The following is a 27,417-nucleotide window of genomic DNA, read 5'->3' as shown; positions in this document are numbered from 1 at the left end:
GAGACAGATTCGTTAACCTCGCCGTCCTCGTCAGCCTCTTCATCGCTATCATCAGAATTACGATTCAGATCAACACCATCACTGTTATCTACAGTCGCTGGAGAGATTGGTTCCTCTGAACAAGTACCCAGACTTTGGTTCGCCAGCAATCTCTCTATTAGTTGTAACTTCTTGCCTCTTACAGGAAGATTCTCTTGCCTACAGAGAGCTCGCAGACTCTCAGTATTTTCACCTGACAAGGACTCTTGACTGTAAGTTTCCATCATAGACATGTTTTTTGAAAGTTGCTTTTTGTGCAAAGTTTTGTGGTTAGTTATCCCACAGTGTCGAAAAGCACTCTAAACTGTATACTCGATACAAATCCCAGCGCTGTACACCAGTGTTAGGTGGAAACCTGTGCAGTTCCCTCTGGGACCACTGCAAAAGATTTAGGACTACAGGCGTTGGCGGTGAACCCACTTGGTAGCAGTCTGCACCACACAGATTCACGTGGTAGCTGTGGCTGAGCAGTCAGACTTCTCTCAAGAAAAGTTGAGCAGTATGTGGAGTATACAAAATAGGGCAATTCTTCACAGCAAGACAAGCAAACACGCAACGAGGCTTAGTGTAAAGATATTAAGGTATTTATTTATAACAGAACATCTATGTAAAACACTATGGCACTATCACGGCAATCAAATCAAACACAATTACTCTACGAAATAGAAAACGATCAATCCCGCCAGCAATATCTCGACAACTCTAGGTTCTACCGGTACCACTTATTTTCAGACAGAGGTGTATACCTCAACCTAGATGACACTCGAATATTAGTTAGGACGGGAGAGAAAAAGATAGGCAGGTTATGAAATCAACACAGTTCAATCCTAGCGGATAAAAATGGAAGGCAAGAATCACAATTGATCGTAAAGTTCAGAGGCCAGGCCCACTCAGAGAGAGGCAAGGCGCGATGTCCCAAAAAGTCTCTAGTGGAGATGCATTCAAGTCTTTATAGCAAATTGTTATCGGCAGATTGAACCAGTTCAGAACAAAGAATGAGAAAAGCTTGGAGGCGACCCAACGGAAAGGAGAGAATCAAGACACCTCACTCAATCCGATCAAAAGGGAAGCCAGGAGAACACGGTGCCTTGTTGTGGAGGGCAGCTCCGGCGGGGGCAGTTGTTCCTGGTGGTGGATGCACGTCGGGTCTTTGCCAAGAGTAGAGATGATCTCGTCGACGAAGAAAATGAAGTCCGGTGCACCACCAGGGAAGAGACCAGCCGTGGAGTGCTCTGTCACAAGGCACCACCTTTTGGTCACGGTACAGGGGTAGTGGCTATCCGGTTGCCGAGGTGCTCTGCACGGGCAATTCGACCACTTCGTCCAAAGGCGAATAAAAAGCAAAGAGGACTGGTTGTTCTCACCAGTCAGGGGAAGAGACTCTCCGGCAGGGAGATCTCCTCTGTCGTCGGGAAGTGGTGAGTCGGCTCAGCAGGGCTCAACCGGAGGGGTCGTCGTTGCAGGTCGGCTCTGCGTTACCCTCGTCGGATTCTTAGGTCCTGTGGCGACTTCTGAAGATCCAGTCCCAAAAGCCCTGCTTTTATGCAGAAAACCCCCATTCATTCAGCCTAGCTGTCAATCAACACATGCTAAGTGGTGAGCGGGAACGCTCACCACTTGGGCCAATCACTCCAGAGTGCGACCGGAGTTGGCAAGGCAACTCGGTCCAGGGTGCCTAAACCCCCTCCCACACCCCTGTGGTAACCCAGACAGAATGGCACCACTTTGGAGGGTCTCTGTCCAGAGGCCTGCCAAAAGTGGAACAAAGGGCTCAACCTTTGGTTTAGGAGTCACAGAGACGAACACAGACGCCATTTTAAAAACCGAGTTCTGGCAGAAAATACCATACGATAAACTTATTTAAGATAAGGAGACCGGTGGTACGTTAGAGATTAACGAGAAAAAGGGTCAATCGACAACAATGGGACGAATCCCATAGGGTTATGTTCGGGGTCGAACATAACAAGTAGTTTCCACTGCCACCAGCCAAAACTCGACGAGGGGGGATGGGACAGTGCCCGCTCGAGTAACAGATCTAGGAGTAATCAAATTACCCCTACTAGTACGTCCACAATAAGATGGTTTGTACTAGTTCTGTTAGTAAATTTAGGTCTAGTAAAGCCAATGGTGACTTTACATGCCCGGGGAGACAGTAGTCAGTCCCCGGGTATGGAGTCTATGGTGGAGGTCCGCTAGGACGCCCTAGTGTTTACGGCACGGAGGTTGCGGTGTAACACGCATAGAAAAACATATGAGACCCTATGGAGTAAAAGACCCCATAGCCCGTAGAACACATTGACATTCAAGGAATTACACACATACATGTCCAAGAGTGGGAGAAAAAGAGTCTCACTCTTGGCAGGATGGAAAAAAACAAACTCCCGAAATCCAGCAAAGCTGCTGGGGGACTCACTAGGTTAGGAAATTCAGCCTAAACAGAGAATTCTCCCTAACACATGCACACGTTATTTTTCAGTCAGCGGGTGTCCGTGTTTGTGGGTACCCCTTTGCACGTCATTTGTCCTGGAGGGCCACAGTATAGGACATTCATCATAGCTGTATATAGGTGCTATTTGTTGGCGCACCTTTAGGCGCACATTTATTACAGGCGCAGAGACGCTACCGCCTGCTTTCTTGTGGCGGTCGTGTTTGTGCCTGTGCGCTGGTTTGACCGTGCGCTTTTTTGCCCTATTCGATTCCATGAAATACGTGTTGTAGGCGAGCGTGTGGGCGTTCCGTGCACTTGCACCCTGTACTTCCCCCGTGACGCACACATTTTGGCAAGTTGTTCCCCATTCCGAGTGTTACGCCCCGTGTTCCGCCTACTTTTGTTGTGTGCGCCGCGCTATGTGCGATTTTCGCGGTGGCCTGTGCGATTTTCGCTGTGACCTGGCGCACGCCGTTAGATGGCCTGTGCGCCAACGTGCGCCGTGCACTTTTTTAGCGCACATCCGATGGTTTTCTCGCACACGGCCTTACATGAATCGATGTGCGCTGCTTTTCGTTCGATTTTCGCACTTACATTGCGTTTTTCGCTATTCCACTGCGAATCGCACGTTTTTGGCCACTTGCGGCGCGCTAATTATTCCATGAATCGGCCTGATAGTTTCTTGTAACCATCCAACAACTAATCACTGCTTCGTTAAAAATGGGGACGCGCAATTGCCATGAGTCGGCGGTGAGGCTTCGACGTCTGAGCCGCTAGCTGCCGTGGACACAGATGGTGGTGGAGATGCGATATAAGCCTATTACTCTTAATTGGAAATCCGGATTTTGCATAATTTCGGATCGCTTTTGATGGGAGACGACGCGTTTAATCAGGCTGTTGTTAAAATGCCGCATCGAGCGGGATGTGTTGATAATCCCGATTAATCTGAGCATCCAAGGGAAATTGCGCTAATTGGTTGGTCTTGTGGCATTCTTAAATCCGTCTGCAGATTCTGTTTAAGGAATTCTCTTAAACTCACTGGCTTTGAGGTGTTTGTATGTGTTTGCTACAAACCTATATTTCTTTAGTGATTACAGGCCAGCTTTCTTAAATAATATCAAATGTTGCTGAACAGGCTCGGTCCGGCCTATATGGCAATTGGCCCATGGCCGAAACAAAATCGCAAAATGCTGATGTGGGCCAGTTTTTTGGGTGAAAGTTAGCCACTTTTTTGGCCAATGCGGGCCCGTTTGATGAGTTAATTCACTATGTGGCTAATCGTTTTGACCAGTGTTGCTGAATAAATATTCTTTAAAATGTACAATTTGCATCACATTTGATCAAAAATCTGCCCCCTTGGATACTATTCAAACAGTGTCACAAAACGAATGAATAGCCATTTGCAACTGTGGCCCACTTTTTAATGGGTGCCCGAGACAATTGCATGGCCCAGTCCAACCATGTTGCTGAACTCCACTGGGAGTGAACGTGCTGCTTTAATAAAATGATCCAAAAGGGATTCTGGGAACTGTAGTGAGATACATGCGGGCAATTTAAATGGCATATTGCAAAAGGGAGAGTCAACGCTTGCATCCAATGAAAGAAAAGGAATCCTAATTGCACTAATTTGGTGTTCTTTATTTGATGAGGCAATATCCGTCATGAAAATCAAATGTGCACGATCAAATCAAGTGCAAGATTTTGAAACTCTCTCGAAACTTCCCTGCAAACCTTAATATTTTTTTACGGGGCGTGGGGGGAGTGCAAACAAGTGATATGATATTTTATTTATATCGTGCTCATACACAAGTGTTTCAGAGCGCGACCAGGCAAAGGAAGGGGAACAAGGGAGAATAAAAACAACGGTTTTACTAGGCCCAGTGACATAAAGAACAGGCAATTGCATGGGGAAGGGAAAAGGGGGAAAGTGCGGAACAGAGGAGAGAACAGAACAGATAAATAAGTAAAATAAATAAATAAATATAGATGGTAGTGCAGCCTGTAATTGGCAAGTGCTGGGTAAAGCAGATAGGGTATATCTGATAAGTGCAGAAGAGAAGTGGGGGGGGGCCTGTATGGGTACAGATACAGACCCCAGTGCAAGGGGAGGCCTGGGGGCAGTGCAGGGTGAGCAGGTACCTGTGCCCGAAAGACCATGGGGTGGCCAGGTGCACGGTACCGGGGAGAAAACAGATCAGCCGGGTTTGAGGTGGAGTACACCAGAAAAGATTCTGGTTATATGTTTATTCCTTCTACCCATAATGGCGAATTACTCCATTTATGAAGTTATTTTTTCTGGCGGGGTGCATTACATAGTTTTTGTATTTTAGTTTAGGAAATTGATATTGTGTAAATCTCGCTCCAGAGGTTACTGGAGAACTTGCAACGCCTACTTTTTGCAGCGTTAGAGCCCGCACCAGAGGGATGCTTAGTGTTTAATGCGAGTTATTGGTCAAGAGCGAAGGTGAGGGCCTCTAATGAGAGTGCAGGTCACCTAGTACGCAATAGAGACTGATGGCAAGGGTTCTAATGCCATTAGAGCTTGTACATGGAAATAAAGACAGCCTCGCCTCCGTGCCCAATGCCAGGTATTTGCATCACATAGGAAAGCTTGGAATTTTGACTTTAATAGGCGTTCGAATCTCTTACCAAGCTTGCTGATTGGCTAGAGAAATAGAAACAGTGAGAAGAACAAAGGAGAAGCATTGAAATACAGGCTTCGATTTAAGCAATAGAACCCGAGCGTCGGGGGCATTACCAGAGACGGTAATGCCCCCAACGCGAGGGTTCTATTGATATTAGTACCCCGGCCTGCAAAAATTGCGGGACCGGTGCACTAAAAGCTTTTTTTTTGTCCCGAAACGCTGTGCCATTTCGGCACTGCAGCGTTTCGGGAGACAAAAAAAAAAGAAAATGGCCACCGCCATGGAAAGGGAAAACGGGGTCCATTTTCCCTTTCCATGGCGGCCATCGGGAGCAGACGCACTGGGAACACAAGTGTTCCCAGCGCGTCCGCTCCCGAAAAAAGGTTCAAAAAGAAGGTAAGTGGGGTTGGGACGGGGGAAAAAAAAAAAAACGTACCTGTGTCCCCGGCGGGGGACGAGGGAAGCCTCCAGCCATGTGGAGGCACGCAGCGGGGATGGCCCAACTCCGAGTCGCCACACGGCTGGAGGCTTCCCTCGTCCCCCGCCGGGGACGTAGGACCAAGAAGGTAAGTTGGGGGGGGTGGGAGGGAGGGAAGGTATTAAAAAAAAAAAAAAGACGGGGAGGCTCGGAGGGAGGATGGCGCCACTTCGAGCCTCCTCATTGGCTGAGGGGCTGCCATGCCCCCCGCCGCGGACAAAGGCCGTGGAATCCCGACGGAGGGATTCCCCACTGGGTGGGGACCTGGCGAGAGCCAATCAGAATGCTTGTTGCATTCTGCTTCGCTCTCGCCGGGTTACTAATACTGGTTAGAGCCTGCTTTCCGCACTTTCTGATTATCTATACAGAAGAAAACAAGTTCTCATATAACATAAACAGTGTGTTTGTGCCACGCATATTGATCCAGAAAAAGGTCTCTTGTCGCTATAGACAGAAAATACATGTTTAATCTAGCAGTTGGGGTCCAAGTCAGCTGTGCTTTGATTGGCGATAGCACATATTTTGGACTTCACTCTTATTTTTGACATATTTTAATTATACTTATTTAAAATTTTAGACAAGGGACTTTCGAGAAATGTACCAAGAATAAGACCACATTTTAAACAAGGGCAGGCGCTTGGATTAGAAGCCACTATTTCATGGGTATACGACTTTTGTCTCTCATGTTGTTTTGGACTACAACTTCCATCAGCACTAGCCATAATCATCAATGATAGGTAGTGTAGGTGTCGTAGTCCAATAATACTGCAGGGCAGTGGTTTAGACATCCCTGTCCTACATATTGGACAATTAACAATGCCAATGGACTACTTCAAAGCTTCCTAAATGTTGTGTCCAGTGAAGTACCTGTTTAACCTAAAAATGAAGACAGTCGCAGTTCTCAGCTGGTAAAATCCCTATAGCTTCAGGCAGCAGCAATATGAGGAGGCACAACGTGGTCTGACATTACTTCGATTTTGAAACAATTTCATTGACTGCCTCTGGCAATACGTCACAGTTTTCAGGTGTATGTCTCACTCTGAAAGATGCATAATTTCAGATCCCTTCATATTTAGTCAATAATTTGATTATTTAAATATAGCGGTCTTGCATTGGACCCTTCTGACATTCCTGTCGGCCCTGCTTGGTAAGAGTGTCGATCAAGAAGCAAAGAGGTCCTCTGTTGCAAAGTCGAGAATTTAAGCAAGTCCCGGCAACAAGTTAGGCCATTCAGGGAAAGCAGTCATCATTTTCAAACATTTGCCGCCGGGTGATCAGATGCTTGTTTGAAAGAAAACAATTTCTCATTGGTTCCTGTGTTTTTCTTCGGGCCACAGATGCGTATGCTAGAATATCGTTAGCCGCTAGCCGAACCCCTTCCTCGCTTTATCTACTTTCGGAAGTAGTTTGCAAAAGATTTCCCAGGCTTCCTTGCTCCATTTTCTAGAGACTCACTTGGCGACATAACTTAAATAAGCACAGCACACTTGGCTTCAAGGTCTACTTTTGGAGTCTGGCTTCTTCAAAGCTTGGATAGACTTTTTGATGTCCATTAGGTATCCTTCAATCATCGGCCTGTCTTTCCGCCTCACGTTTGGAGGGATAGGGATCGGGGATGCCAAATAGGCATACCGGGCACTGAAAATTGTCTCTAGAATGGTTTTACAAGAAACAAAATGTGCCCATGTTCCAGTTAAAAAGGGGTGATAATATCGCACTTCTCCTGGGACAAGAGCTATCCTAGCACTGGTGGAGATGTTTGCAAATTGCTGAATAAGAATTTTGTCAAGACAAGCTCATAATCGTGGTCCTAGAGCAGTGGTCTGTGATCTTCAGCATTCTCGTTGTTCTGGGCTAACTATGACTTCAATGATTCCTCACCAATGAGGATGATGTTTAGGGCTGATGGGAGTTGTAGTCCAAAACCTCTGGAGAGCCATAGATTACAGAGCACTGCTTTGTAGTATCTATTTGAGTGTTATTGCTCTGATGTTCTAACACTCTTGCTATTCTGTTGCACATGTGATGACTACATTTCAGGTAAGTTCATGATACTAGTTTTCTCGTTATTGTTTGGTTTCCAAATGTACATGTGATGGCTCAGGTCCTTCAGCGCAGTTTATGGAACATGAGTCACCAGTAAATCAGGATGAATAATTTAACTCTTTTCCCAAGAAAATGCTGCCGCTGCTTGTCTCTCACTAGCTGTGCCTATTAGCAGCAACTGCATATCAGTGCTGGTTAGAATATTAAGAGCAGAGTGATGCCATGTTGGGAAAAACACGTATTCTATTAGTGTATGCTGTATTTTAAAATGTCTGAAAAATGTCCCTAGCAGACACAAAACTGATCATAGAATTGAAATGCTAACTTATAATTCTATATTTCATAATTTGTATTTTCTCGTTTATTTAGTCTGCGTATGGGTTTGATTTGCATTTTCTTATAATACTGAAATAAGTCGGGGGGGCTGTTATTTTTCATAGAAATGCTCAAATATTTCGTCAAGCAAATTGCTCATTAAAACCATTACATTTTCAAACTATTAGCTTTCATCAATGTCGGAAAATTGTGAAAACCTTATAAACCCCCAAAAATGGAAAGGAACAAGGCTATTCTCTGGGCCCTCACTCAAGAATGACATGTTCCTGATAACGCTTGGACCAAAGTGAGTGCCCATATTACCCTGAGGGTGGGGGCTGGGGGGGATATCCCATGCTTGCCCATAGTGGCCTTGCTAGCTAATTAGAAATGGCGGGCGACCGTCACTGGAAGCCGACGCTGATTGCACAGAATGGGGGGTGGGGACGGGAGCCACCATCTGAAGTATGTTGAATGCTAGCTGAATGCTGAGTGTGAGTGATGCGTACAGTGAGTGAGCGATGGTTCCAGGGATGAGAGATGAAACCAGTACCTGGTGGATGGAGGGCTAATGCAGTGGGTGTCAAATACACTATTGCTTCTTGTAGCAGCAATTGGCCATACATCAACCGGAAGTGGCTTTAAGGGAAAGAACTACACACACCCCTGTCATGGCTGCTTCCTGTGACAGGCTACACATGACGCTTCAGAATCCACACAGCTGTGTCCTGCACTAGCTTGACGTCACCAAAACTGTTCCCCCTGCATGTGTGGATCTTCCCACAAACAGATGTTCTGCACATAGTAACATTACTAAAATCCAAATATCCATAAAGGCAGGGGCCAGAGATTTTAGGGTCTGTACCAACGACTGTGGACAGGCCCAACCAGAAAGCCCAGAGAGAGATTGCCAACTCAGACGGAAAAGGCTGCATTTTTGGAATTAAAATATAAGCTCATGCCAACAGCATGGGATGCCAAGCGTGTATACCCTGCAGAAATGCACCTGTGTAGACATGACAAAATTCAGAGTCGAGCGTTCGACTATCTCAGAATCCTGCTAATGGTTCAATGAAGTTAAACTTGGCAGAAGTCAAACGATGCTCCTCGTCCCACTGCATGCCTTATGCACAGTAGAGGGGAGTTCGAACCGCTCCTGAGAGCAAAGAATTCGCATTGCCAGAGTGTCATTGCCAGAGGGGGACCCCGCCCACACAAGCTCTTCCCAAGTTTCTGAGAACTCGAAGGCTCCCATGAAGTGTCACAGCAACACTTAGGAGAAAAGCGGTGCTGTGCTCAACAGGGCGAGCATCGGAGAGCTTCTATCATAAACAAATAGTTATAATGAAAGGGAAAGAGCACTGGGTGTTAATCAGTTTGGGACCGGCAGGGGGCGATGGGAGAGAGAGGGGCACCGCTAAACAGGCAGAGGCAGTGAGAGAAACATGGAGAGGGGTATACGAAAGGAGTAAGATGAGGGAGAGGGGAGGAAGGCCTTAGAAAGGAGAGGAGGGGCAAAGAAGTAAATAAGGAGTCAGAGAGAGAGGGAGAGAGATACACCAACAGAATGACACAGAACAACAAAGAGAGACAGAGATCCAAGGTCCCAAAGCAGGGGGGCAGGGGGGGAGAGAGACAGAGAGACAGAGAGAGAGAGAGAGAGAGAGAGAGAGAGAGAGAGACCAACACAATGACACAGAACAACAAAGAGAGACAAAGATACAAGGTCCCAAAGGAGGGGGGGGGGAGAGAGAGAGAGACAGATAGATAGAGAGAGAGAGAGAGAGAGAGAGAGAGAGAGAAATTCTTCTTTTTGTGACTATTATACTTATTTAGCGTAGACCTAGCTTCAAGAAGCAACAGAGTACTATACAGAAATATACAACAAAACAGATAGATAACAGAGCGATATCCAGAGTTAACAACAGAACAGGTATACAGCGGGGGGGTATGATACAGAGAGGAACAGAAGAGGAGCACAGTGGTACCAGGTGGCGGGGAAGAGGGGTCAAGTGGCGTAAGGGGTGATGGGAAGGCCTAGATGTCGAGACAGATCGATTCCTTGAAGAGGTGGGTCTTGAGTTTGAGAATCGAGAGAGAGATGGAACAGACATAGAAGACCATGGGGGAGGTGGGGGCGTGGGGGGGGAGGAGAGAGAGAAAGAGAGAGAGAGAGAGAGAGAGAGAGACCAAAATTGCTTGAGAGAAAAACCTTGAAAAACCTTGAAAGGAGGGAGGAAGCGGAATACATGAGGAGCAAGTGTGGGATGTATTTACCCATGCATCCGAGCCCTACCTCAAAACTGTGCAGTACTGACATGGAAAACCTCATGATGGCCAGAGCTTCCCAGAAAATGCACAGGGAAATGCATGAAGAATAGGCTGCCACCCATTTTTGCCGATGTTATGGGCACAGAAGGACACTGCCTAAAACCACCATTGGACTACCCGCACAGTAGTCTGAAACCATTGGGAATGGCAATGCTGATTGCCAAATGCAACCTAGAATTGTGGGGAATTCATTTTCTTAAATCCCAAAAATGGGTGCAGTACCAGTACTCACCACTATCTAAAAGCCGGCAGTTTAAAACCACTCTGTGTTTCTCTGAAGGCAAGCCAAAGTGCCTATTTCAAACATTGCAATATGTGAAAAATATTCACTGAACACCAGCAGACATTTGGTAGAATGGAGTTTTGTGTGCCTACAAAATCTGGGAAATGAAGAGCCCAGAACAATGCTTATAACAAAACTGGCTGAGCTATGTAGTCAGCAGTTTAAGTTGCACTGGATTTAAAGACACTAAAATCGAAAATGTTTAGATTAAATGGGTGACCTATGTTTGGTGTCACATGCCTTTGTAACTATTGGAATGTCATAGTTTTGCACTTAGAATCAGCATTCTAGCTGCATATGTAAAAATGTTTAGTTTTATTTGAATGCAGGAACTGGGGAACAAAAAGTGACATTTTATCTGAAACCTGGCTTAAGGAACTGAATTCTGCCTGGCAACTACCCCCATCAGGAGTGAAACTTGAGTCACAGCTGTGTTCCCAGGCCTAGCTGCCCTTTTGCTGCTCACACTAAGGATATGCCATCTATCTGATAATTGAATTACCTGTGCTCTGCAGGAAAGTGAACAAAGCCCTGTCCTGGCTCAGGCAAAGGTTTTATTGGCAGGAGTCGTAAATGGTCGTAAAAAGTGGCTTCCTCCTGAGGAAAGGGGAGGGGCACTGCCTGTGAGAGCAAGCTGGCTTGGCAGAACTGGAAAAACCAGTATTTCTACCTTGTGCTGAGAGGAAACCACACCCCTTTGGAGCCAGAACATAACTCTAAAAAGATGAATAACTCATAGAGCGGACATGTGAAAATTTTATAAATGATACCATAATTCTTGTGATTTTTCTGCCCACATTTTAAGAGGTTTTTCGACCCGGTGGCGTGTTCAGGGGGGTTTTAGCGGAAAAGTGGGGATAACTCTAAATGTATGCATGTTAAAAATCTGAAACTTCCTCAGTTAATGTCCATACTCCCTGCACACATGTATGTAAAGTTGGGTCAATGTCAGAAATTGCAAAATCAGTTAAAAAGTGAAATATGTGCCATTTCTGAATGCAAGCTCCCAGGAAGAGCAGAGTTTGAACAGGGTATACCTCCTGTAATGCATGATGGGTGCATATGATTTTAAAACAATATGTACCTCTGCAAATATGTATTTGTTTCAAATCTAGATTTGTGTGTAAGTTGACAGGAGGAGTGGACTTTCTGCAGGCTGTAAAATGACATCACTCTGACCCAACCTAGCTCCCCCAATCAAATGATAAATGGAAGTTTGACCAATTAGAAGCTGAGAGAGAGGTAGGGTCAGTGATGCTAGAACACACCCACATTCTAAACACATAAAAGCAGACAGACAGGACAGATAGGGACTTTTCAATTCCATCTGCAGCGGGACGCTCTGCCGGAAAAATCCATACTTTACCTCCATCAAACCTCCAGAGAGCCAAACTAGAGACTTCAATCTATCCAGAACTAGAGACCCAGACCAGAGAACCAGAGAGAGCTGACCCAGATCACTGTGAAGTGCAGAGACCAGAGGCCAGTTTAAAACCTGACCAGATCCATGGCGAGGCCCATTTCACTGAAGAATATAGTGTGAGTACCTAGAAAACTGTGCAGAACCAATCTCTTAGTTAAAATCATATAATTCAATCTATTTAACCTAAGTAGAACTGCCTCCTAACTGTCACCTGTCATTTGTAAAGCTGTCACTTGTCATTTCCTAATTGCAAGCTGCACTTGTCTTTTTGAACTTTAAAATTTCAAATCTGAAAAACGACCTTTATTTAATCGCTCATATCTCCGCAACCGTTTGTGCTAGAGACTTGCAGTAACTTTCATTTGGAAGATGAGATCCTAGGCTTTCCTGGGACCCCAAAACGATAGAGATAGTCCTTGTGGTTCCTCTGTAATAGCGCTCGGCGCATCCGCGAATTTTACCGCGATTTGCAAATTTCTTCACGTGTAAAAAGACAGCAGTTTTGCTTTTCCATTTGCCAGAAATTCGTTTAACCTGCTAACTATCCCTGCATCATTGCTAGTGTGAGCCTGGACTAATATTAACTAGATACCAATCACCCTGAACCTCTGAAAGGGAATTAAAAGCATTTTAGCATATTTTTAATTCATTGCCAGCACATATCAAAGCAATTTGGGCCTGTGTTTTCAAACTTCTATAGTCTAAGCTTGCTGGGGTGAACTGAATCACATTTGATTGCATTTCTGAGAACTGTGTGTTTTCCTTCCATTTCCTTGCCTTGCATCAAGGGGGGAAGGGGATTGCCAGAGAAAAGTGATTACATTGTTTTGCTGAAATCATATCAAGTTGTTTTCTATACTGCATTTCATTCATTCAACCTTGCATTTCCTTGAACCTTATAAAGCATTCTCTACCACATTATACTTCTGTACCTATTTACCAGTGTGCTACCTTATCCATTTCATGTCAACTCCTTATTGACTATAGAGAAGCGTGTTAGTGCCAGATTCTCCGTTGTTAATCTTTATCATATCAGATTAAGTGTGCTAGTCAATTATTAATTATTATAAAGTGTGATATATATATATTTTAATTTATCAAATAAACCTTTTAAACTTGCAAAACAGAACTACTTCTTGGCTCAGTGGGGTCAGGGGGATTCCAAGAGAGGGGTGTTATATAGGGGTAGTCATCCAGAACGCATGAACTGGACCTAAAGATATATCAATAAGGGTTTTCATTCAGTATTATAGACTAGGCGTTGACTTAGCTGTAGTGTTGAATTGAATCCTCTTACAAATTGGGGGCTCGTCCGGGATGTTGGGTTAGATTTACCATTTGTGCAGCTTAATACAGTGTGCGAACTGACGGGATACATACATCCGGTCGGATCACCACGCTGCATTACGCTGTGAAGCATTCCTCAAAAGGGACACTCCAAGAAAAGTTCTGTTCTGCAAAAATAAAATACAAACTTCTGTAAGTCAGGACAGAGACCAATCTCTAGAATGACGACCTTAGTAGACATGAAAATAGCCAGAGAGCACCTCTTGCATAAGCTATTTGTGAGAGGTGAATGGACCGAACAGGGCCAGGATGTGTGGTTGCAGGCCATCACACAACAGGTCACTGAAACAGGGTCAGATATATATAGAGATTAGGGTCCCTTACATGTGGCCCTGAGTGAACTATATATGGCTCCTAAAGCCAAAGAGGAACACAATAAGATTGCCAGGATAGCAGCATACCTGTACCTATATATGGGAGACATGCAGGATAGATGTGCTGAAAGCCAAAATCTGGCAAATAGGCAACAGATGGCATTACAGAAGGCCCAATCTGATCTGGACTCTTCTGAGCAGAGGCTGCAGAGGAGCCAGGAGGCAGAAAATGATAGTAGGCAATATATCATTAAAATAAAAGAGGATATGGGCATCCTACAACAGGAAAAGACAGACCAGGATACCAGATTTCTGACCCTGCAGAAGGAGCACCAAGACAGTTTGGACTCCTTACTGCAGAACCAGAAAAATCTGGAGCAACAGATCAATTTCAACAGGGCATGCACAGAGCAGGTAGCCACCCTGCAAATCCAACTAGACAGAGAGAAAGAGGAGAGCAACAAACTAATTTTGAAAGACCTGGATACCCAGGCAGAGTTTGATCAGGAGCGCCAGAAAGCCGGCGCCTTCCAAAGGCAAAGGGACGACCTGGCGGCGCAGATGCAGGCTCTTAGTCAGGAAAGAGACGCCATAGGCCAGGAAGTCTGCCACTTAAAAAAGGAAATTGAAGAAAATCACCTGGCCCTCCAGGGGCTGGGTGATCTCCAAAAAGAAAACCAGAACTTGGTAGAGCACACCAGAAGGGTGGAAGATGCTCTAGCAAGAAAGGAGCAGGCCAATAGGGACATTGCCCAGGAGGTAAACCTCCTGCAGCAAAGACTGGCCCAGTTCTCCAGGACCAACCAGGAAGCACAGAGGGAGAATGAGGCCCTCTGTCAACACAATGATAGGCTCCAGCAATAGGTAGCGATGCAGGAGAAACTGATAGAGTCGAGTAAGGCCTTAACAGAGGAACTGAAGGCACAAATGCAGGCTCTTGCATTGCAACAGGGAGCAGGGGCGGATAGAGATGAGGTTCGCTGGGAAATGGAAACTCCGGAGCATAACCTCAGGAGCCCTAGTACCAGAGGCCCTCATACTTCTCAGTCCCTGGACTCTGCCACCCCCATGTCCCCTGGTGCACATGAGCACAGGGCCACAGGGATGGCAGATTACTATCCAGCTAAAAGTATGGGGCTCATAGGCCAGTACCACTCAGGAATGGAGGGGTGGGCATCCGGGTATGGGCACCCAAGTACAGTACAGTTCAGTGGGGAACCCCAGGAGAGTAGGCCCATTAAGGGCATCCTGAAAACCTCTGCCCAGTTAGGTCAGTGGAGGGGGTACCCATCAAATCCTGGCAGCAAGGAGGAATCTGAAGACTCCTCTGAACTGCGCAGGACACAGGAGACCAGGTCCCCACATTCTGCCAGCCATTCCCAGGCTCGCAGAATCCGGGAAAACCTGGAAGATCAGACGGGAACCTCTGGGAGCAGTGCCTCTGAGTCCGAGGATGAATGGACAAGGGTTACCCGAACCAAAAAGGCCAATAAGGCAAAAAGGGCCTTGCTTAAGGACCCCTTAAAGCAGATTAAGGCGATCAGGAGCGTCATTACGCCTTACCATAAGAACGCTAAGTATTCTGTTTGGGAGCACTTAGAGTTGTTTGAACAAATGATGGAGACTTTACATTTGAAGGACAGCCAAAGCTGTATTCAATATGTAAAGTGGACCTTCTCCCCGGAATACTCCAGTTTCTTTGCGGGGCTGGAGGACCAAAATCATTTAAGATGGTCCACCTATAAGGCGGCCATCCTGAAACATTTTTCTGTTCACAGAAATCCTCAAGAGGCTCGCAAGGCAGCCTACAATTTGCAATGTGGGGAGGATCAGGCCCCACAAGAATTTGTGCAGGAGTTAAAGCGTGCTTTTGCACAGACCACAAGAAGGGTGCGCACAGATAGTAGAGAGTTCATAAATACGTTTTTCCATGCCTTGCCCAAATACATCATGACCCAGCTCGTGAGGGATTTTCACGAGAAAAGATCCTTAGATTGGGTCATTGAACAGGCTACCCGGATCTATGAGGTGCAGAAACCGACAGATAGCAAAAGTAATGCCCAGAAAAACCCCAAAGCCAACAGCACCCCTGCTGCTGCCAAGGTGGCAGAGGTAAAGGTCACCCCCGTTTTGGATTTGGAGATGGGGGGGCCTAAAAACCTACCTGCACCTAATAATGCTAGGCCCAGGAGGTCCTCAGGTCAGTCACAGACAGGGAGCCAAGGAGGCAGCCGCACAAATGGGGTCCCTCGCTCTCCTGATTATGTAAGTCCCCGTTACAAGGGAAATCGACCCATCCTGGGTTATGTGTGGACTCCTCCAGCCCAAGGGGGGGGATCCAGCCAAGCACCTAACCCAGGGAACTTCCCTCCAAACTTCCCACAGGAGGGCAGAAAATTACCAAACCCTGGGCAGAACTTTTTCCCCAGATATCCACCCGACTTTCAGCCCCAAAACCATCCATCCTTCTTTCCCCAATTCCCTGAGCCCAGACCACTGAATCCGGGAGAGGGGAGGCCAAGGGTGGAGGGGTACCCAAATCTTCCCAACCCGGGGTATTACCAGAGGAGGGACAGCTACCCTTCCCGGGATCAGCCCAGGGGAGAAAACAGGGCCCCGTATCAGCCTGAGCGGGTTTCCCAGTTAGAGCGCCAGGTTCAAAACATGGCGCGGGATATGGGTCATATACTGAGGGCGCAGCAGAACCCTCAGATCAGCATGCCGGCGCAGAACGCACCCAACTCTGGACCTGGTGCTCCAGAACAATGACGGGGGCAGCACCCCGATAACTCACCGGTTCCCAGGGAGGAGGCACAAAGGGGAGGGGGGTGTAAAGCCTTGGAGGAAGCTTCCTTCCTCACTTGTAAACAGCCCCTGGAAACCCAGGAACCGGAAACAAAATCTCTTGCCCCTGAAAGTCTGCCTCCTAAGGAGCAGAGGGGGGGTAGGAGAAAAAAAAAGACCCAAACAGACTCAGTTTGAGGAGGAGGTACAGATCTTCCAATTTGAGGGAGAGGGATCCTCAGAGGATCCTGAGAAAAGGATCTTCTCCTTCAGAGAGGGGGGAACTCCTCCCAAAGAAAAATGGGTCCCTAGGGATGCAAATCCAGACTGGGGAGATGCGGAGACTGAGCTACCGCCGCCCACCATCTCATCCCAGAACCAACCGCAAGAAAATCCCCTGGTTCAAACCCATACTGGGGACTGCCTCCAAAAAGTGGGGGGCGGCCCAGAACCGGAACCAGGGGAACCCACAATGGCTCTGATCTCCAGTTGCCAAATTTTTCTTTCAGATTCCCAAGACTCTCCACAGAATTCTGCCCAAATCTCTTCGCTAGCGATGTCCAAAACCAGAAAGTTAGCCCACCAGTTGTCCAAAAATGTACATTACCTGTGCCCCCTTGAGGAGAAGGAGGGAAGATATTATGCCCCGGTACAAGTACAGGGGCAGGGTACAATCTCGGCACTGGTGGACACTGGATCTCAAGCTACCCTTCTGTCCAGAAGGGCCTTTGACAAACTGAATGCAGGAAGGGGAGAGAATTACCAAATTCCTCTCACCTCTCTTCCGGGACAACTACAGAACTTTGACGGGAAGGAAATTCCCGTTGAGGGGACTGCAGACTTGGACATTAAAATTGGGCGACATAAGTTGAAACACCCGGTCATAGTTGTGACCCCGGAGGGCACCCCTTGTTTACTAGGGAATGACCTCCTGAGAAGGTTGTCACCCCTAATAGATTGTGTAAACAAGGTCCTCTGGACCCAGACTAGCCGACCAATAAAATTAAAACAGAGTGTCAACCATGTTAGTTTAAACGGCACATGCCACATGGTTGAACAAAAATCTGACCAAGTAGAATTTCACTTCCAGAACAACCAGATTCCAGACGTGACAGTAATAGCAGTAGGACAACAGACTGGTAATGGGGGGTCCTCTCTATTTCTGAAAATCAACCTTCCTTCCAGTTTAAGGTGGTATTCCACGCTGGAAGGAAACACTCTGAAATTCTATACCAATCCACAATCTGAAACTCCCACTCCTATAGTCCAGAAAGATGTGAAATCAGCTCAGAGCCTGGCTGATATTCAGCAAATTGGAGAGCAGTTGTTCATCCCTGTTCAGTTAAATGATGGGAAGGACTCTGTTCTCGCTCGAGTGTGTGTGAACAACGGTAAGAGCTTCATCAGCGAAGCCATGTTTCGCCAACTCCCAAAAGATCCAGCCATTCCCACCTTCAAACTGATAGACAAACGGGAAATGGACCTGGAAGCACCTAATTCCAAACATCTCCTGCCAAGCAGGTGTATGCTCAAAATCTCCATTGGCAACAAGAGCATAGTCCACAATTGTTGGGTCGTGCGAGACGTCCCTGCCGCCTTTTACTTAGGCAGTGACATTCTCAATCGCTTTGCCATTAGTTTGGACCTAATAAACTTCAAAGCTTGGTCCCGATTAGCGGATAATCCCATGGGCTTTGATGATCCAGAAAAAGCATTTAGGTCAGCTCAATTGCTACCTTATGCAGTTGAAATTCAGGTTAAAGAGGAAGTCACCATCCCAGAAAGGACCCGACAATTCTCCCTGGAAGTGAAAGTTAAAAGGGGACAAGAGTTGAAAAACCCTGATGCTTACATACATCTAAATGCTTCTCTCCAACAGCAAGGGTTGGGGGTAAACCCAACACCATTAGTCAACATAGAACATGACACCATTCCAATAGAGGTGGATAACAGCGACTTAAAGAGTATTACTCTAGCCGCAGGCACCATTATTGGAATGGCGGTTGATGACCGACATTTTTCCATCGACTTAGTAAATGAACTGTTAGGACCAATCCCCAAGGACTGTGTTGACAGTGACAGTGAGGACAATACAACACCAGACAGGATTTTCACCCGGCATGGGGGGAACTTCCTGGTGTACACTTCCTGCCCCTATGGTAAGGAAGATGTGACGTGTGACTTCAGGAGGGATGAGGTGATTTTCCAGGTCCATGAGGGCTGCCTTTCCCACCTGAAGCCTCCAGTCCAAATCAGCACTCTGACCAGGGACTTCTCCACCCAGCTGGAGGAGGCCGCGGAAATAGCCAAACCAGAAGTCTTTCCAGGCTTCAGGCAGATGGTGGAAGAGAGAGTCAACCTAGCTGATGCCTGTGTGACTCTGGAACAAAAGCAAAAGTTGAAACAAGTTTTCTTGGATTTCCAAGATCTCTTTGCGGTAGACTCATATGACTGTGGTCGCACTGACATCCACACAACAACAATCCCCACGGACCCTGGCATGACTCCTGTGTTTGTGAAGCAATATCGCTTGCCTCTCGCATCAATGGAGTCCCTTACTGAAATAATTAAGAACCTTGAGTCCCGGGGAATAATCCGTCCAGTCCACAGCACCTTCAATAATCCGGTGCTGGGAATATTGAAGCCAAACGGCCAGTGGAGACTCTGTGCCGACCTCAGGGAGCTCAACAAACGGGTCCATACTTCCCGATGGCCTCTGCCCTACATTGACCAAGGGCTGGCCCAGATCCAGGGGTCACAGGTATTCACTGCAATAGACCTGACCAATGGATACTGGACTGTGTCTGTCAGTAGGGAGGACCAATACAAGCTGGCTTTTACCTTTGGGGGCCAGCAGTACACATGGACCCGGACTCCCTTCGGATACCTCAACTCCGGCAATGAATTCAACATTTTTCTACACAAGGCCATGCCCGACTTGGGTGCAAGGGGTAACCTGGCTTATGTAGATGATGTCCTCATCAAAAGCTCAACTGTTGAGGAACACATAGCGGAGATCCGTTATGTTCTGACACAGTTGAGGGCCGCCGGAGCAAAACTTTCCTTTCAGAAAGCACAGTGGTGTAAAACCCGTGTTAACTTCTTGGGGCATGAGATTACTCCTCAGGGTCTTTGTCCCCAGGAAAAGAAAGTGGAAGCCCTTCAGAAACTGAAAGATCCCACAACTCTGCGGGAACTAAGGAGCCTCCTTGGACTGACTAATTACAGCAGAAAGTTCATTGAGGGCTACGCAGAGATCACCAGACCCCTGATTCATCTCCTGAAGGGGGGGGTCAAGTGGGAATGGGGTCCAGAACAAGCCGAGGCAGTAAGACAACTCAAAAGAAGCCTCTCACAAGCGCCTTGCCTAGCTTACCCGGTCAGAAACAAGGAGTTCTTCCTGGAGACAGGGTTCTCTAATACGTGCTTGACGGCAGTATTATATCAAAAGCATGACAAGGTCAATAAAGTAATCTCCTATGCGAGCAAAACTTTATCCTCTGTGGAGGAAAAATTCAACGATTGTGAGAAGGCACTCCTGGCGACGGTGTGGGCATTGAAGAATTACCGCCCGTTTATCCAGGGGGAACACATCATAGTGGAGACTCCACACCAGCCTCTGCAATATCTCCAAAGTGACAGAATCCGGGCCGGAAATGTGAGTAATTCCCAAATTACTTCCTGGATTCTGTCAATGCAAGGCTTTCCTGTGGAGGTCAGATATGGCCAAAACAAGAAGAGTCCCCTCGCGCAAGGTCTGGCTGACTTGCATGATTGTGCCAGAGAAAACTGTCTCGAGGACGAAAGTCTAAAAATAAAGGACAACATGGAGGCATACCTTAATTCCCCCCACAAAGTCTTTGAAGAAGACAAGTGTGAGGGAATGCCCACTGTGTATGTGGATGGATGCTCTTACCATGTTGACAACAACGGGGAGAAAGAACTGGTGGCTGGCGTAGGGAATGCATGGGTGAATGAGTCCCCAGAACCCTCCGCTGGATACAAAATTGGTCCCCGAAGTAGTCAGGTGGCAGAATTGATGGCTGTGCATCAGGCCATCCTCACTGCTGTCCGGCATCAACTCCACGAACTGGTCATAATCACAGATTCGGATTATGTACGGAACGGGTTCGTGGAGCACCTGGTTAATTGGAAAACCAGAGGCATGTTATGTGCTAACAACAAACCCTTGAAACATGGGAAGTTGATCCAAAACATTGATGATCTGGTCACATCGAATGGGATGACCATCTATTGGAAGAAGATTAAGGGTCATTCCAAAGTAGAGGGACCAGACAAAACTGGAAATGACTTAGCTGATCAGCTGGCCAAAACCGGGGCCATCCAAGGGGAGCTAATTGAGATTGAGTCCCTGTTGGGGGAAATCCAGGTCACTGCCATCACTAGGTCCCAGACAAATGCTCACAACGACCTTTCAATTGCACAATGGAGTAAGGAGACCCCTGATGCTGATTTGATTACCGCTCAGAAGGGGGATCCAATTATTGGTAAATTTTACCAGCACCTTGAGGACCCTGAGAACTTTCCCCTGACGGATACCGATTACATTGGGAAAGAGGACCTAAGAGTGTTGATGAAATGTCCAAAAATGTTCCGGATCCAAGACGGTTTGTTGGTAAGGAAATCCAAAGCTGGCCACGATCAGTGGGTGGTTCCTACCTCATTCCGAAGCCTGATGTTAAGTCACGCCCATGATGCGGCCACCGCCGGTCATAGGGGGTTTCACACAACATTGGAAATCTTAAGAGAGGTTGCATACTGGCCACACATGGGGCAGGACCTCGACCAATACTTGAAGGGGTGTCTTGTGTGTGCACAATTTCAGCCATCATCCCTCACGCACCGGGCGCCTTTACAAAAGAGGGGAATGACACTGCCATGGTCAGATTTACAAATCGACTTTGTAGGCCCTGTGATTCGCTCGGCTAGGGGGAATAAGTACATGTTGACTGTGACATGCTTGTTTACCAAGTGGGTGGAATGTCTCCCAGCCCCAAACTGCAAGGCAGAAACGGCAGCTGCCTTGATGATTAACCACATCTTTTCCCGTTTTGGTCTACCTCAAAGGATTGAGTCAGACAGGGGTAGCCACTTCACCAGTGAAGTAATGACAAAGATGTGGGAGATACTGGGGGTCAAGAGAAAGCTGCATATTGCTTATAGACCAGCTTCTTCTGGGGCAGTGGAGAGATATAACCGAACCATTGTGAGCATCTTAAAAAAGTTTGTGGCAGATTCTGGGCCAAGTTGGGATATCCGATTACCTCTGGTCCTAATGGCTATCAGATCTACCCCTTCATCTGCAACCAAAATGTCACCATTTGAGTTGATGACTGGGCGCAAGATGGTGCTTACTCAGCATTTGCTCTATAGGACCCAAGAGCAGACACTGATAAATGCCTCCACTACTCATGAGTATGTAGAGAATTTAAGGAAACACCTCCAACATGCTTTTGCTTATGCTCAGCGGAATCTAGAAAGATCAGCTGATAGCATGAAGACCCACTATGACCTGAAAACTTCCAGGAAGGAACATCAGGTGGGGGACCGGGTCTATCTATACAACTTCCAAAGGAACCAGGCCAAGCAGCGCAAATTTTTGCCTACATGGAAGGGACCATTCGAGATCATAGACAAAATCTCCCCTGTGGCCTACAAAATCCACATCCCCAAAGGTCCTTTGGCAGAGGGAGAAGACAAGTGGGTCCACATAAACCAGTTGAAATGTTGCCATCCCAGGCACACTCTGCAACAACTGGAGGAATCCTCTGGAATCCTAGCGGGTACTGTCTCAGACTAATTCTGTTCCAATCATAAAACATACCACATCTAGTCTCTAAAATATTGTGATTTGCATGAAACTGTCTCTTAGTTATACTGTTTTTTATCAAAATAAGAATGTAATGTTTCGTCATGATGAAATGCATATGCTGTCCCACCATCTCAACAGTGGTGGAAAAACGTCTATGAGTAGGTATTGCCGCTCTTCCTTTGTCGTCCTAGGAGAAAGAAGACCTTGAGACTGGCCAAGGAGGATGATCCGGAGACCGGGAACGAAGATCCAATGGGCCCAGTGTACCGCCCAATCTTCCCATCAGGACCGGCGAGGAGAACCGATCGATCAGTACCGGATGGAGGAAAAGATGCTGAACTGTGCCATCTATTGGAAGAAGATGAGGAAACATCCCAGGTCTTGCGAGTCCCATTCGTGAAATAGAATGGCCATCGCAAGAGGGGGGCTTGTGGGATGTATTTACCCATGCATCCGAGCCCTACCTCAAAACTGTGCAGTACTGACATGGAAAACCTCATGATGGCCAGAGCTTCCCAGAAAATGCACAGGGAAATGCATGAAGAATAGGCTGCCACCCATTTTTGCCGATGTTATGGGCACAGAAGGACACTGCCTAAAACCACCATTGGACTACCCGCACAGTAGTCTGAAACCATTGGGAATGGCAATGCTGATTGCCAAATGCAACCTAGAATTGTGGGGAATTCATTTTCTTAAATCCCAAAAATGGGTGCAGTACCAGTACTCACCACTATCTAAAAGCCGGCAGTTTAAAACCACCCTGTGTTTCTCTGAAGGCAAGCCAAAGTGCCTATTTCAAACATTGCAATATGTGAAAAATATTCACTGAACACCAGCAGACATTTGGTAGAATGGAGTTTTGTGTGCCTACAAAATCTGGGAAATGAAGAGCCCAGAACAATGCTTATAACAAAACTGGCTGAGCTATGTAGTCAGCAGTTTAAGTTGCACTGGATTTAAAGACACTAAAATCGAAAATGTTTAGATTAAATGGGTGACCTATGTTTGGTGTCACATGCCTTTGTAACTGTTGGAATGTCATAGTTTTGCACTTAGAATCAGCATTCTAGCTGCATATGTAAAAATGTTTAGTTTTATTTGAATGCAGCAACTGGGGAACAAAAAGTGACATTTTATCTGAAACCTGGCTTAAGGAACTGAATTCTGCCTGGCAACTACCCCCATCAGGAGTGAAACTTGAGTCACAGCTGTGTTCCCAGGCCTAGCTGCCCTTTTGCTGCTCACACTAAGGATATGCCATCTATCTGATAATTGAATTACCTGTGCTCTGCAGGAAAGTGAACAAAGCCCTGTCCTGGCTCAGGCAAAGGTTTTATTGGCAGGAGTCGTAAATGGTCGTAAAAAGTGGCTTCCTCCTGAGGAAAGGGGAGGGGCACTGCCTGTGAGAGCAAGCTGGCTTGGCAGAACTGGAAAAACCAGTATTTCTACCTTGTGCTGAGAGGAAACCACACCCCTTTGGAGCCAGAACATAACTCTAAAAAGATGAATAACTCATAGAGCGGACATGTGAAAATTTTATAAATGATACCATAATTCTTGTGATTTTTCTGCCCACATTTTAAGAGGTTTTTCGACCCGGTGGCGTGTTCAGGGGGGTTTTAGCGGAAAAGTGGGGATAACTCTAAATGTATGCATGTTAAAAATCTGAAACTTCCTCAGTTAATGTCCATACTCCCTGCACACATGTATGTAAAGTTGGGTCAATGTCAGAAATTGCAAAATCAGTTAAAAAGTGAAATATGTGCCATTTCTGAATGCAAGCTCCCAGGAAGAGCAGAGTTTGAACAGGGTATACCTTCTGTAATGCATGATGGGTGCATATGATTTTAAAACAATATGTACCTCTGCAAATATGTATTTGTTTCAAATCTAGATTTGTGTGTAAGTTGACAGGAGGAGTGGACTTTCTGCAAGCTGTAAAATGACATCACTCTGACCCAACCTAGCTCCCCCAATCAAATGATAAATGGAAGTTTGACCAATTAGAAGCTGAGAGAGAGGTAGGGTCAGTGATGCTAGAACACACCCACATTCTAAACACATAAAAGCAGACAGACAGGACAGATAGGGACTTTTCAATTCCATCTGCAGCGGGACGCTCTGCCGGAAAAATCCATACTTTACCTCCATCAAACCTCCAGAGAGCCAAACTAGAGACTTCAATCTATCCAGAACTAGAGACCCAGACCAGAGAACCAGAGAGAGCTGACCCAGATCACTGTGAAGTGCAGAGACCAGAGGCCAGTTTAAAACCTGACCAGATCCATGGCGAGGCCCATTTCACTGAAGAATATAGTGTGAGTACGTAGAAAACTGTGCAGAACCAATCTCTTAGTTAAAATCATATAATTCAATCTATTTAACCTAAGTAGAACTGCCTCCTAACTGTCACCTGTCATTTGTAAAGCTGTCACTTGTCATTTCCTAATTGCAAGCTGCACTTGTCTTTTTGAACTTTAAAATTTCAAATCTGAAAAACGACCTTTATTTAATCGCTCATATCTCCGCAACCGTTTGTGCTAGAGACTTGCAGTAACTTTCATTTGGAAGATGAGATCCTAGGCTTTCCTGGGACCCCAAAACGATAGAGATAGTCCTTGTGGTTCCTCTGTAATAGCGCTCGGCGCATCCGCGAATTTTACCGCGATTTGCAAATTTCTTCACGTGTAAAAAGACAGCAGTTTTGCTTTTCCATTTGCCAGAAATTCGTTTAACCTGCTAACTATCCCTGCATCATTGCTAGTGTGAGCCTGGACTAATATTAACTAGATACCAATCACCCTGAACCTCTGAAAGGGAATTAAAAGCATTTTAGCATATTTTTAATTCATTGCCAGCACATATCAAAGCAATTTGGGCCTGTGTTTTCAAACTTCTATAGTCTAAGCTTGCTGGGGTGAACTGAATCACATTTGATTGCATTTCTGAGAACTGTGTGTTTTCCTTCCATTTCCTTGCCTTGCATCAAGGGGGGAAGGGGATTGCCAGAGAAAAGTGATTACATTGTTTTGCTGAAATCATATCAAGTTGTTTTCTATACTGCATTTCATTCATTCAACCTTGCATTTCCTTGAACCTTATAAAGCATTCTCTACCACATTATACTTCTGTACCTATTTACCAGTGTGCTACCTTATCCATTTCATGTCAACTCCTTATTGACTATAGAGAAGCGTGTTAGTGCCAGATTCTCCGTTGTTAATCTTTATCATATCAGATTAAGTGTGCTAGTCAATTATTAATTATTATAAAGTGTGATATATATATATTTTAATTTATCAAATAAACCTTTTAAACTTGCAAAACAGAACTACTTCTTGGCTCAGTGGGGTCAGGGGGATTCCAAGAGAGGGGTGTTATATAGGGGTAGTCATCCAGAACGCATGAACTGGACCTAAAGATATATCAATAAGGGTTTTCATTCAGTATTATAGACTAGGCGTTGACTTAGCTGTAGTGTTGAATTGAATCCTCTTACACAAGATAAGATAGGGGTCGGAGTAAATTGAGACAGAGAAGAGGGCGATACAATGGAAGAGGAGCATGGGGTAGAAAGAGGAGAGGGAGTGAAAATGAGTAGGAGAAAGTGCCAAAGATAGAGAAAGCAAAGACATTGGCGGAGGAACAGTAAGCATGTTATGTTTTGTTATATGCATTTGTCGTGTGCACGTTCACCCAAGGGCATCTTGGCACGAGGAAAGCAAAGACACAGCCTAACCCTCTACTGTAAAACAGGAAGTTCTTCAGTGCAGGCCTAAACTGAAGGTGGTTTGCAGTGCCTCTAAGGTTAGAGGGCAAGCCATTCCACAATTTGGCTGCTGCGAATGAGAAGGCTCATCCGCCTACCTGGGCAGGCACACCTTTGCGATGGCCACCAGATTGGCATTTCTATAGCGCAACGCCCATCCCAGCATTTTGGGGCAGAACTAAACTTGAAGATATTCAGCCCCCAGTCCATAGAAGGCCTGATGGACCAGGCACAGGGATTTAAACTTGATCCTCTGGGCATCTGCGAGCCAGTGGAGGGCCCGTAGCACAGGGCTTGTATGAGCACCAGAGGCAGAACTTGTCACCCTGGCTGTTACAACAGTAGGAAGTGATGTATAGCACTCAGAGGCTGTGCTAGGTAGAGCGTATTACAATAGTCGGTAAGACTAGTGATTAATGAAGCCATCACCATAGATCATAGATGTGCAGGTAAAAAGGGGAGCACTTGCCAAAACACTCTGAAATGTCATGTTTTACACACTGCGCTAATCTGTGTCATCGATAGAGTGGATGACAGAAGAATCCCTAAGTTCTTGACCACTGTCACCGGGGTGGGAAGGACACCCAACATGGGGGGCTAGAAGAAGAAGTCCACAAAGAAGCAGAGGAGAGAGAACCCACCACCAGCACTTCAGTCTTGTCCCTGTTCAGCTTAAGTCAATTCGCACTCATCCAATCTACCACTGCGACAGACACTCATGCAATTGTGAGGCTGCCATCTCTTGGTCATGGACAAGTCAGACCAAGATCTGAGTGTCGTTGGTGTTGGAGTAACAGCAAAAGCCTTAGGAACAAATGAGGTGAACCAGCAGCTGGATATAGATGTTAAAAAGGATGGGGGACAAGGAGGAGCCCTGCGGGACACCACAGGATAGTGCACAAGGTGATGAAAGAAAAGGGGGTAGAGAGAGTGACTGAGTCCTACCAGTTAGGAATGAAAAAACCAGGCCAGGACGGGTCCTGAGATGCCTGGTGCAGGCGGGACAGCAAGACAGAGTGGTTGACCATGATGAATGCCACAGACAGATCTAATAGGATCAGGTCACCCACTCTGCCCGGTCCACCAGCCTGGGAAGGTCATCAACGACAGATATCAGAACACACTCTGTGCCACGCCCCGGCTGGAACCCAGACTGAAAAGTGTCAAGAAATGCCAAGGTTTCAAGAAAAGAGGAAAGAATAGGTGTTATCAGGGACTCTAGCAACTTCATAGAAAAAGGGAGAAGATAGATGGGGTGAAAGTTTGCCATCACTGAGGCATCCAGCGACAGCTTTTCGAAGAGCGGGATCACAGTTGCCTGTTTCGATTTAATGGGGTTCAGGCCTTTCTGACAGGAAAAGTTCACTGCATCCACAACC

This window comes from Ambystoma mexicanum, chromosome 13 (assembly GCF_040938575.1).
Source record: "Ambystoma mexicanum isolate Mex_15411 chromosome 13, UKY_AmexF1_1, whole genome shotgun sequence".
In the NCBI taxonomy this organism is placed as follows: domain Eukaryota; kingdom Metazoa; phylum Chordata; class Amphibia; order Caudata; family Ambystomatidae; genus Ambystoma; species Ambystoma mexicanum.
Note: the sequence above shows the minus strand (reverse complement) of the source record.